This window comes from Coregonus clupeaformis, chromosome 3 (assembly GCF_020615455.1).
Source record: "Coregonus clupeaformis isolate EN_2021a chromosome 3, ASM2061545v1, whole genome shotgun sequence".
Taxonomy (NCBI): domain Eukaryota; kingdom Metazoa; phylum Chordata; class Actinopteri; order Salmoniformes; family Salmonidae; genus Coregonus; species Coregonus clupeaformis.
Genome location: NC_059194.1, coordinates 39,062,579 through 39,076,253, shown reverse-complemented (window position 1 = coordinate 39,076,253; position 13,675 = coordinate 39,062,579). Strand labels below are relative to the sequence as shown.

General features: G+C 42.5%; 1 long non-coding RNA gene across 2 annotated transcripts in view; it reads left to right on the top strand.

The window, feature by feature from the left end:
* The first annotated feature begins 1,413 nt into the window (after positions 1–1,413).
* Positions 1,414–13,675, top strand: part of LOC121545142 — a 28,646-nt gene continuing 16,384 nt past the window's right edge. The window contains exons 1-3 of one of the 2 annotated variants that reach the window (XR_005996196.1): positions 1,414–1,593; positions 5,521–5,653; positions 7,823–7,863. This is a non-coding gene — a long non-coding RNA (uncharacterized LOC121545142). Of the gene's footprint in view, positions 1,594–5,520; positions 5,654–7,822; positions 7,864–13,675 lie in introns of those variants that run through there. The other variant, XR_005996198.1, reaches the window with a different exon arrangement.

Below are 13,675 nucleotides of genomic sequence, written 5' to 3'. Positions count from 1 at the left end.
CTCGCGCTGTTAGAGAAGTTCTCTTCTGAACAGTGAAACGCCTTCGGTCCACCACTACGATCGTATTGGTTGAGCCTGACAACAGTGGCCACTCCCTGCCCTCCATAAATACTGTGTGTTACGAGGTCGAGAGAGACGGTTTTCTCATCCGCCTACTACTAACTTCTGTTCTGCTAAACAGATGATCATGCAGAGAGGGGATCCATGTACTGGTGCAAGAAGATGCATTACTCGTATTTACCTCTAAAGATATTGATTATGGTCATTCTATTCTACATAGTATAACGTTGTAATTACTTCACATACATACATACAAAAAATATATATATATTACCTAAAATTACAGTATGGTTAGCTGAAAATAAAGGACCCCGGTCCCATGTTCCCGTTTTGTTGTCTTGTTGGGGGAGGGTGGGAGAGAGTCACCTCACCGTACAATCGTTATAATAATCGTGCCGTCCCTTCCACCTTCCCCTCCCTGTTTATCTCCTCTGTGCAAGCAGCACCTACAAACGCCATGTTAATGCAAAAGCTCCAGTGCGAATGCGTGCCTGCACGTCCTCGAAACGGAATGTTCTGCTGCTGGTGCGTGATCATGTCTGTTACTTTAGAATCATTGTGTAATTTATGTAGAACACGTTTTAACAACAGTAGGGACACTCTATTTTTCTAAATGGGACATATGCAGCGCCCGCCCCTCTGCCTGTGTTTATGTAGGCCTACTAGTAATGTGCAGTTCGCGAACGATTCGTTATTTTTGAACGACTCTTTACTGACTCGATAGTCATGATTCGTTTTTCTGAGTGACTCGATCGGTTGACCTGTAGTGCTGACCGCAATGAGTCCTACAGCAGGATTAATACACGCTCCTCCAGCTCAGCGGCTCTGTCATATGCGCGCAGGAAAATAGATAATGAGCTTAAAGAAGAAAAATACATAATAATTGATTGATAATTGATTGCATGGTGCAAGAATGACTGCAATTCATTGATTATTGAATGTTTTGATGGGCACAGCTTTGTAGTACCAAAACATACACAGCCTCTGCTCAACAAACTCGAACTCGATAACGAATCGTTTGGCGGGGCTGCAGTTCGCGAACGACTGTGCTTATCACAAGAGGTGTGCCGACAAAATAAGTATCGTTACGGATATGGACAATTTTATGGATACGATTATGATCCGAATATGTTTTGTAATTAACGGTAAATAATGCACGCACGCATCTTTCTCAGGTCAGTCAAGTGAGGTGCTTCGTGGTCTAAATAATTCAACTGGCTATTTTTCTCGTCTGTAAACAGAAGGGTGGGCTGTACGTTGATTCTGCTGCTCTGATTGGATAGAATGAAGCTGTATTTCTCTGTCTACTCGCTTCATAATTTCTCCCGATCACTTTCGGTCTGACCATTCAGACTGCTGCTGCATCCTGTTAGGCTGCTACTATGATCAATCAAATGGCAAGGACGTTCGCTATCAACGTGTATAATATCTAACAAGCGGGGCGAGGGTACAAACAAAAATGGAACGCCGATGCACACTCTGACTGATAGCAAACTTGTCTGCCCGCTGCAAGTTGAGGACACACAGACACAGGTCAGACACACAAACACACACCCTCCGTATTTTGCCAACATCTACATAGGTATATTAAAACATGTCCGTTTTTTTCGATCACGAGTATCACCCGATCCAACTTTCAACTGTCAATTTCCGAATAGGAGTAGGCCTTTGGCGATGTCGGATTCAGCACACCCCTACTTATCACCCCTCAGGGCAGTCAAGCAATGCATTCCGCCAAGAGTCGTTCACAATCTAGTCCGGTTGCGGCCACAGCTAGACCTCGTTTCAAATGTATCAATACGTAATCTTATTTGTATGCCTAATAATCACGTTTACAAGTCTCAGTCACAAATGACAGCTCCAACAAGCCCCCTATGTGAATGAGAGGCTCTTCATCGGTGAGGGTTAACGGCGGCTGGCATCCAATATGTTGCATTACCGCCCCCAACAGAACTATAGTATAGATCAATTACACTTTGTGATACAAAATGGGAAAGGGGAACCGGGAGAAAAAATTATAATAATATATATTGTAATGACCCGGCTGGGTCATAATGGAAAAGAAAACGGACACCAGGTGTGCAGGGCAGAACACAGGTTTATTCCTAAACTGGGCTATTGTTCAGGCCACAGCCCACGCCACTAAATTCCGAATGTACACAAATATACCATGTCAAGTTAAGGGTCACCCTCATAGGAGCAGATCAGGGTCCCGAACAGAAGAGAGCAAGATGAGACAGTAACCCGTATTTATGCATTTCAAAACCCAGCAGAATTACCCATCATACCCCCCCCCCAACCTTTCCCTCTGTCCTGGCATATTTAACCCCTGCTAGCACCCATGAGAACAATAACACACCCACGAACACAGAACACAATACCAGGTCGTTACAATATAATAAATGGACAGTTAATAGTCGGATCTGATGATACTTGTGATCGGAAAAAACAGAAATGTTTTAATAACCCTATACTCATTAAAACCCATCACCTTATTCCACTACTTTAACCCTATCTGATCCTACCCCAGAAACAAGAGGCTCATAGAATCATGACTCTTTAAAGTTTTTAGTTTATCATTCGCAGGTAGGGGGTCCTGCTTGCTCTGGGTATTACTAACTCAAATTATCAAAATAATTCGAAAGATTTGTTCTTTCAATTTAATGAGTCAAAAAGTTTTGAGTCAGTAAAAAGAGCCGAACTTCCCATCACGTGTACTTGGCTGAACATGACAGAGAGTGAGACACAGACAGAAGGAGTAACCTAGACATGTCACAGGGGCTAATAAAGCTGAAGCATCCGTTTAGAACGTTTTTTCACCACCAGATATGGTAGTGAGAGGAAGTCCAGTCGCGGGTAGTGGGAGAGGATGGAACTACGTGAAACTGGGTCGTCATTCTGCTAATTTTCTCATCAATGAAACATCTGATCTCAATAAATTTTTCCATTCCCAAAACTATAATCTGTTACGGACACAGTGCACAAAGTTTTATAGACTTGACGCTTTGTCAAAGTTGTAAAAAATTGCATTATTTAGAAGGAGTGCCAGGTCGAATTGCGTTTGTGCACACCACACTTCACAGAGGAGGTGTTCCCTAACGGAAATATTAAAATACATGCTACAACGCGTCAATAGGATCTGGCTAGCTCGTGCTTGGCTTTTGCCCTCCTCCTTGCTTGTTCTGCCCACTATGCTTCATTTTTTCCCACTGTAAACGACACAGATAAACTATCTTGGGTTAGTTATACACTAGTTTGTTGGGGAGGACTCATTAGAACAACTAAATTGTAGAATAATAGTGAAGACATCAAAACTATGAAATAACACATATGGAATCATGTAGTAACCAAAAAAGTGTTAAACAAATCAAAATATATTTTATATTTGAGATGCTTCAAATAGCCACCCTTTTTCAAGACCTCTGCAATCCGCCCTGGCATGCTGTCAATTAACTTCTGGGCCACATCCTGACTGATGGCAGCCCATTCTTGCATAATCAAGGCTTGGAGTTTGTCAGAATTTGTGGGTTTTTGTTTGTCCAACCGCCTCTTGAGGATTGACCACAAGTTCTCAATGGGATTAAGGTCTGGGGAGTTTCCTGGCCTTAGACCCAAAATTTCGATGTTTTGTTCCCCCAGCCACTTAGTTATCACTTTTGCCTTACGGCAAGGTGCTCCATCATGCTGGAAAAGGCATTGGTCATCACCAAACTGTTCTTGGATGGTTGGGAGAAGTTGCTCTCGGAGGATGTGTTGGTTGGTCATGGCTGTGTTCTTAGGCAAAATTGTGAGTGAGCCCACTCCCTTGGCTGAGAAGCAACCCCACACATGAATGGTCTCAGGATGCTTTACTGTTGGCATGACACAGGACTGATGGTAGCGCTCACCTTGTCTTCTCCGGACAAGGTGTTTTCCGGATGCCCCAAACAATCGGAAAAGGGGATTCATCAGAGAAAATGACTTTACCCCAGTCCTCAGCAGTCCAATCCCTGTACCTTTTGCAGAATATCAGTCTGTCCCTGATGTTTTTCCTGGAGAGAAGTGGCTTCTTTGCTGCCCTTCTTGACACCAGGCCATCCTCCAAAAGTCTTCGCTTCACTGTGCATACAGATGCACTAACACCTGCCTGCTGCCATTCCTGAGCAAGCTCTGCACTGGTGGTGCCCCGATCCCGCAGCTGAATCAACTTTAGGAGACGGTCCTGGCGCTTGCTGGACTTTCTTGGCGCCCTGATGCCTTCTTCACAACAATTGAACCTCTCTCCTTGAAGTTCTTGATGATCCGATAAATGGTTGATTTAGGTGCAATCTTACTAGCAGCAATATCCTTGCCTGTGAAGCCCTTTTTGTGCAAAGCAATGATGACGGTACGTGTTTCCTTGCAGGTAACCATGGTTAACAGAGGAAGAACAATGATTTCAAGCACCACCCTCCTTTTAAAGCTTCCAGTCTGTTATTCTATCTCAATCAGCATGACAGAGTGATCTCCAGCCTTGTCCTCATCAACACTCTCACCTGTGTTAATGAGAGAATCACTGACATGATGGCAGCTGGTCCTTTTGTGGCAGGGCTGAAATGCAGTGGACATTTTTTGGGGGGATTAAGTTCATTTTCATGGCAAAGAGGGACTTTGCAATTAATTGCAATTCATCTGATCACTCTTCATGACATTCTGGAGTATATGCAAATTACCGTCATCAAAACTGAGGTAGCAGACTTTGTGAAAATTAGTATTTGTGTCAATCTCAAAACTATTGACCACAACTGTACTACCCTTAGACACAGCAACATTTATCTTGCCACCGAGTCTAACGATTTACTCCCGTATATGACTGGTCTCTCTTTTCCCCATGATTTTCCGTAACCACCGCGCTACAATGCCCTTCATGTTCATGAACAAACATTTTAAAAGGTCATTTTAGGTTTGGTAACCCCAATGCTGTCGCTTGACAGAATTGCTTCTTTCAAAACTCTACAAAGAATTACTCACAATATTAACCCCACTCTAATTTTTCGTGACCCCTCCTCCCTTTCCTCAATTCTATAAATCTATTTCAGAATAAGAAAAAATGAAATGTCTCACGAAAAAAGGAAAAAAAAAGGACCTTGGTGCAAATTTAGCCTATTTCTCATCGTAAGGAATCAGTGATATTTGAGGCGTGGCCACCACCCCAGCCTCCACCTGTTAGGTTCTGTGTTCCTGCCGGGGGCATTAGTATAGCTTACCGCACTCACTGCCTGTAGGCTATTTTATATTGACGCTTTGCTTGGGCAGTGAGCTACCCTGAAGGAGCAGAGCCTATAGTCGCCAAGAATTGCGTTATTCATTGCTTAATAAATGGTTAAATGTATTTCTATGTGCCGTTTTCTTTCTGAACTGGTTTTAATGCCCATTCTAGAACAACAATGCTGTGGTATAAATATATTTATAACTGAACACTAACAGTAATCTATATTGTAGTCAATAGAGGAGAGAAGACAGAGGGTAGTCTCTCATCTCTCATCCAGAGCAGCCTGAAGGAGTGACCTTTAAGATCAAATACCCAGATGGGAGGGAGCAGATTAGGAGATTCCTGCTCTCTGAATCCATTCAGGTAAGTCATTCATTCACTTGTTGATAAACTCAGTACTATAACTGTACATTTCAGGCTGAATTACAATTGTTAATGTTGGTCTTTTGTTATATAGATGATGTTTGATTTTGAAAAAAAATTGTTGGCATGTGGGTAGAGACTAACTTTTGGTTAATGGCAGTACACTGAATTAAGACTACCAAACGTCAAAAGCCTATTTAGACCCAATCACCATCTCTTCAAAGTAAATTTCTAAATGTAGTCCAGTTTGTAACATTCTCTATGAAATGGGCTTTGAAATTGTGTAATTCAATGAGCTTTGACATTATTGATGTAAATCCATTTTAAAGTGGTTAAAATTCATACAAATGTTGAAGCTGTAATCACCGCCAAAGGTGCTTCTACAAAGTATTGACTCAGGGGTGTAAATACTTACGTAAATTTGCAAACATTTCTAAAAACATGTTTTCACTTTCATTATGGGTATTGTGTGTAGATGGGTGAGATATATATATATATATATATAGTGGGGAGAACAACCGATTTTGCAGGTTTTCCTACTTACAAAGCATGTAGAGGTCTGTAATTTTTATCAGAGGTACACTTCAACTGTGAGAGACGGAATCCAGAAAATCACATTGTATGATTTTTAAGTAATTCATGTGCATTTTATTGCATGACATAAGTATTTGATCACCTACCAACCAGTAAAAATTCCGGATCTCACAGACCTGTTCGTTTTTATTTAAGAAGCCCTCCTGTTCTCCACTCATTACCTGTATTAACTGCACCTGTTTGAACTCGTTGCCTGTATAAAAGACACCTGTCCACACACTCAATCAAACAGACACCAACCTCTCCAAAATGGCCAAGACCAGAGAGCTGTGTAAGGACATCAAGGATAAAATTGTAGACCTGCACAAGGCTGGGATGGGCTACAGGACAATAGGCAAGCAGCTTGGTGAGAAGGCAACAACTGTTGGCGCAATTATTAGAAAATGGAAGAAGTTCAAGATGACGGTCAATCACCCTCGGTCTGGGGCTCCATGCAAGATCTCACCTCGTAGGGCATCAATGATCATGAGGAAGGTGAGGGATCAGCCCAGAAGTACACGGCAGGACCTGGTCAATTACCTGAAGAGAGCTGGGACCACAGTCTCAAAGAAAACCATTAGTAACACACTACGCCGTCATGGATTAAACTCCTGCAGCGCACGCAAGGTCCCCCTGCTCAAGCCAGCGCATGTCCAGGCCCGTCTGAAGTTTGCCAATGACCATCTGGATGATCCAGAGGAGGAATGAGAGAAGGTCATGTGGTCTGATGAGACAAAAATATAGCTTTTTGGTCTAAACTCCACTCGCCGTGTTTGGAGGAAGAAGAAGGATGAGTACAACCCCAAGAACACCATCCCAACCGAGATGGAGGTGGAAACATCATTCTTTGGGGATGCTTTTCTGCAAAGGGATGGGGCCATGTATCGCGAGATCTTGGCCAACAACCTCCTTCCCTCAGTAAGAGCATTGAAGATGGGTCGTGGCTGGGTCTTCCAGCATGACAACGACCCGAAACACACAGCCAGGGCAACTAAGGAGTGGCTCCGTAAGAAGCATCTCAAGGTCCTGGAGTGGCCTAGCCAGTCTCCAGACCTGAACCCAATAGAAAATCTTTGGAGGGAGCTGAAAGTCTGTATTGCCCAGCGACAGCCCCAAAACCTGAAGGATCTGGAGAAGGTCTGTATGGAGGAGTGGGCCAAAATCCCTGCTGCAGTGTGTGCAAACCTGGTCAAGACCTACTGGAAACGTATGATCTCTGTAATTGCAAACAAAGGTTTCTGTACCAAATATTAAGTTCTTCTTTTCTGATGTATCAAATACTTATGTCATGCAATAAAATGCAAATTAATTACTTAAAAATCATACAATGTGATTTTCTGGATTTTTGTTTTAGGTTCCGTCTCTCACAGTTGAAGTGTACCTATGATAAAAAGTACAGCCCTCTACATGCTTTGTAAGTAGAAAAACCTGCAAAATCGGCAGTGTATCAAAAACTTGTTCTCCCCACTGTACATGCCCGTCTGAAGTTTGCCAATGAACATCTGAATGATTCAGAGGAGAACTGGGTGAAAGTGCTGTGGTCAGATGAGACCAAAATGGAGCTCTTTGGCATCAACTCAACTCACCGTGTTTTAGGAGGAGGAGGAATGCTGCCTATATACCCAAGAACACCTTCCCCACCGTCAAACATGGAGGTGGAAACATTATGCTTTGGGGGTGTTTTTCTGCTATGGGGACAGGACAACTTCACCGCATCAAAGGGACGATGGACGGGGCCATGTACCGTCAAATCTTGGGTGAGAACCTCCTTCCCTCAGCAAGGGCATTGAAAATGGGTCGTGGATGGGTATTCCAGCATGACAATGACCCAAAACACATGGACAAGGCAACGAAGGAGTGGCTCAAGAAGAAGCACATTAAGGTCCTGGAGTGGCCTAGCCAGTCCCCAGACCTTAATCCCATAGAAAATCTGTGGAGGGAGCTGAAGGTTTGAGTTGCCAAATGTCAGCCTCGAAACCTTAATGACTTGGTGAAGATCTGCAAAGAGGAGTGGGGCAAAATCCCTCCTGAGATGTGTGCAAACCTGGTGGCCAACTACAAGAAACGTCTGACCTCTGTGATTGCCAACAAGGGTTTTGCCACCAAGTACTAAGTCATGTTTTGCAGAGGGGTCAAATACTTATTTCCCTCATTAAAATGCAAATTAATTTATAACATTTTTGACATGCGTTTTTCTGGATTCTTTTGTTGTTATTCTGTCTCTCACTGTTCAAATATACCTACCATTAAAATTACAGACTGATCATTTCTTTGTCAGTGGGCAAACGTACAAAATCAGCAGGGGATCAAATACTTTTTTCCCTCACTGTATTAGGATCAGTGGCGATTTTAGCATGTAAATCTTGGCGGGGAAAACGAAAAAATCATGTTGGGGATGCATGCCAGCAAAGCCACTATACAACACAACACTGAACAATAGATTAATTGCACTATAACAGTGATACACGGTTCCCACAAACTGTTATGGCCTACATAAAGCTGTCCCAACAGCACAGTTTTCAATTCAGCACCATGGAGTGAAGCCATGAGGTCGAAGGAATTGTCCATAGAGCTCTGAGACAGGATTGTGTCGAGGCACAGATCTGGGGAAGGGTACCAAAAAATGTCTGCAGCATTGAACACAATGGCCTCCATCATTCTTAAATGGAAGAAGTTTGGACCACCAAGATTCTTCCTAGAGCTGGCCGCCTGGCCAAACTGAGCAATCGCTGGGAGAAGGGCCTTGGTCAGGGAGGTGACCAAGAACCCGATGGTCACTCTGACAGAGCTCTAGAGTTCCTCTGTGGAGATGGGAGAACCTTCCAGAAGGACAACCATCTCTGCAGCACTCCACCAACCAGGCCTTTATGGTAGTGGCCAGACGGAAACAATTTCTCAGTAAAAGGCACTTGACAGCCCGCTTGGAGTTTGCCAAAAGGCACCTAAAGACTCTCAGACCATGAAAAACAAGATTCTCTGGTCTGATGAAACCAAGAATTAACTCTTTGGCCTGAATGCCAAGTGTCACGTCTGGAGGAATCCTGGCACCATCCCTACGGTGACACATGGTGGTGGCAGCATCATGCTGTGGGGATGTTTTTCAGCGGCAGGGACTGGGAGACTGGTCAGGTTTGAGGCAAAGATGAACGGAGCAAAGTACAGAGAGATCCTTGATGAAAACCTGCTCCAGAGCGCTCAGGACCTCAGACTGGGGGCGAAGTTTCACCTTCCAACAGGACAACGACCCTAAGCACACAGCCAAGACAATGCAGGAGTGGCTTCGGGACAAGTCTCTGATTGTCCTTAAGTGAACCAGCCAGAGCCCGGACTTAAACCCGATCTAACATCTTTGGAGAGACCTGAAAAAAGCTGTGCAGCGATGCTACCCATCCAACCTGACAGAGCTTGAGAGGATCTGTGGAGAAGAATGGGAGAAACTCCCCAAATGCAGGTGTGCCAAGCTTGTAGCATCATACCCAAGAAGACAAGGCTGTAATTGCTGCCAAAGGTGCTTCAACAATGTACTGAGTAAAGGGTCTGAATACTTATGTAAATGTGATATTTCCGTAATTTTTTTTTATAAGGCTGTAACGTAACAAAATGTGGAAAAAGTCAAGGGGTCTGAATACTTTCCGAAGGCACTGTAACTATTCTTCAGCACTTTTGAAATGTACAGCGACAGAATTCAGAACATTGGCCGTTCTTACAGTATTGTCCCTGTACACCAAGTCAGAACAGTAGGATAAATATAGGGGGCACATAAGCAGACAATGAAAGCTCTTAAAATATTTGATGATTACATTTCTCTAAAACAGGCTATAGGCTACATGTACACCACCAAGTCAGAACAGTAGGCTAAGTTATGAGGGGGAAATGGACCAAATTATTAGGGTAAGGCACATGGCCTACTAACAGCTTACTACACAACATACACTTGCTAACTTGAACAGGAAGGTGGTACGGCGGTCCTTCTTGTGGGCAAATTTTGTCATCAAACTTTGTCATCAAAGTCTGGCATTCTCAGGATTTATGGTGCTTTCAAGTGTCATGACTGTCCTGGGTGAGGATCAAAGGCCTCAGATCAGCTTGGCAAATGGCTGACAACAACCAGACCCTCTCACCCACAGAAGAGGGGAGGGGGGGGCTGGGCCGGTTTTGACACCTTAACACTTGGTCGTAAATTAGACTTTTGCCGCCAAAACTATAATGTCCAAAAAGTTAACACTGGAACAATATTTCTAATATCCGAATGTTTGGAATGGTCAGTGGGGATCTAAAGACTGATCATGTCATATTGTTTATTATTTTGTGATGTCATTAAAAATGTTATAATGAAAAATATTGTTAAGATAGGAATGTGATTTTAGTTTTCTAACGAGATCAGAGGTTTTCATATAAGCTATGCACGGTGACTAGCCACGCCCCAAGAGATCGTGTCAGCAAGTAGGAACGCCCGTTTTACCAGAGTTCATAAAAAGCCTTGGTAACAAAATGTACATTAGACCAGAAAGTGTGGAGACGGTAGTCCACACGTTTGAAATGGTTAGAACTTTGAATCTCAACACAAGGTGAAGAAGATAAACTCACTAGACCAGAACATTGCCAGTCTGCAGCTGTGCGTGATCTAGAACTTTGACTAACCACACAAGGTGGGAAGGAGACAATCCCATCTCAGACAATCACTGCTGAGTATCTGTTCATTTGAACACTCCACTCCAAGCCAGGACAACTAAGAAGAAGGACATTGTGACCTCTGGTGGACAAGCAGAGCCTTACACCGAAACGGGACACTAAAACCGACCCCTTCCCATAGAAGGAATGATTGGTTTCAACGGAGAGACGACGAACAAAGACATCTACACGTAAATACATTCATGACTTCTTACCCAAACGGGGGTGGATCGTGAGCAAAGTATTATGATTACTATGAGGGTAGCTCCCAAATGTATCAGCGATAAATTGACTCTCTCTTTGTCTCTCCCTCTCCCCCTCCCTCTCTCTTACTTACCCCTCCCTCTTTTGATAACCAAGTAGTCATGCTGTTTTCTCATGTATTAAGTGTATGTATTCTGTGTTATTATTTAGTTAGATAGTAAATAAATAATTAAGCCAATTTGTGTAGTGCTGAATCATAAGTAAAGCTGGGGTTCTTGCGGATCCAAGAATTCTGCGACCATTCAGAATGAGACTGATAAGAGGTAATGATTGATACATTGACTGTTTTACACATATTGATAGGTAAAGACCTTTTAGAGTTTAATTCGGGAGATGGTAACTATATAAACAACTTATTCCGTGGTGCCCCAAATCCTAATGAGTTAATTGTTACATGATTAATTTAATAGAGTAACAATTAAACATAGTTAGGTGATTCGATAAATAAAAGTCATCATATTAATGAAAGTCATGTCACGACACAAGACAACTGGGAACTTGGAAAAAACAAGGTTGAATCATGACATCAGTGATCTTCAGGTCGGAGCTCTAGAACACCCAAACGAGGGCATTGCGTTCATCCACCTCTGGCCTGCTGGCTCCCCTTCCTCTGCGGAAGCATAGTTCCCGCTCAGCCCAGTCAAAACTGTTCGCTGCTCTGGCACCCCAATGGTGGAACAAGCTCCCTCACGACGCCAGGACAGCGGAGTCACTCACCACCTTCCGGAGACATTTGAAACCCCACCTCTTTAAGGAATACCTGGGATAGGATAAAGTAATCCTTCTACCCCCAAAAAAAAAATTGTAAAGTGATTATCCCACTGGCTATAGGGTGAACGCACCAATTGGTGAGTCGCTCTGGATAAGAGCGTCTGCTAAATGACGTAAATGTGCCCTTGAGCAAGGCACTTAACCCTAATTGCTCCTGTAAGTCGCTCTGGATAAGAGCGTCTGCTAAATGACTAAAATGTAAAATGTAAAATGTAGAAAGAAGCTTGAATGACGGGTCGCCACTGATTAGTATTAAGCAAAACTTTTAGAGAGGAGTTAAACATTTTCATTATCCAACTAATGTCTAATTTTGATACTGTCACGTCTGCTCCCGCTGCCCATCATTACGCACACCTGTCACCATCGTTACGTGCATCAGCGCTACATTGGACTCACCTGGACTTCATCACTGTTTAATTACCTCCCCTATATCTGTCTGTTCCTCAGTTTGATCCCTGTGTCTGCATTAATGTCGTTATGTTTCGCCTGTCCAGACGCTGTCCATGTTTTGTTTTATGTCTGTTTATATTAAATATTCACTCCTTGTACCTGCCTCTCGTCTCCCAGCGTCTGTCCTCACAGATAACCTCTTTCTTAAAATGTTTCAGATTGATGACCAATGAATTAATGTCCCACTTCAATATGAAGGGACAGAGGAGCAAACATGCCTTTGCCACCACTTTTAGTAGATTCTGACTGTTAACAATATTTTACTGTGCGTTACTGTTATGTTGTGTCCTTCATGCCAATATTAAGCCTATCGTTCATTTATTTTCTTATAAATGCTTACAATAAGTGTCATGAAAAGCCAGAAAACTCAGGAGGTTGATGTGTTGGAAAGTCCCAAATTATGCCCCTGAGCTGTGTTGGAGAAGATACCTTAATAGAAAATGACTCATGTAAAAGTGAAAGTCACCCAGTAAAATACTACTTGATTAAAAGTCTAAAAGTATTTGGTTTTAAATATACTTAAGTATCAAAAGTAAATGTAGTTGCTAAAATATACTTAAGTGTTCAAAGTAAAAGTACGAATACTATGTTTTTTGTGTGTTTTTGTGTGTTTTTTTTACGGATAGCCAGGGTCACACTCCAACACTCAGACATAATTTACAAACAAAGCATTTGTGTTTAGTGAGTCCGCCAGATCAGAGGCAGTAGGGATGATCAGGGTTGTTCTCTTGATAAGTGTGTGAATTGGACAATTTTCGGTCATGCTAAGCATTCAAAATGTAACAAGTACTTTTGGAAAATGTATGGAGTAAAAAGTACATCATTTTATTTAGGAATGTAGTGAAGTAAAAGTAAAAGTTGTCAAAAATATAAATTGTAAAGTACAGATACCCCAAACACTACTTAAGTAGTACTTTAAAGTATTTTTACTTAAGTACTTTACTCCACTGCTTTCATATCACATTAAAATAATTTCACAAATTAATTTCACAGTTTTAACACAGTTGCAGCTGACAGTATTTTTCAGTGACAACACCTTTGTGGCATCTCTCTACCATTTACATACAGGTGTTTGGAGATGCAGATAGCTAATTAGCACAGGTAATCCACTGTCTTCCGTCTGTTTTTCATAAACAAGCGCTGTAACATGGAAATATGGCCCTGTGGGAATCCTTACCCTATAAAAAGGTGTGTATCAATTTAACCTTTTTGCTTTTTGAATATGAAAGATAAGGTCCTTATGCTTCCTAAACCATACCGCAAGTGATGCGTTTTTAATGTTCAGACCGAGCG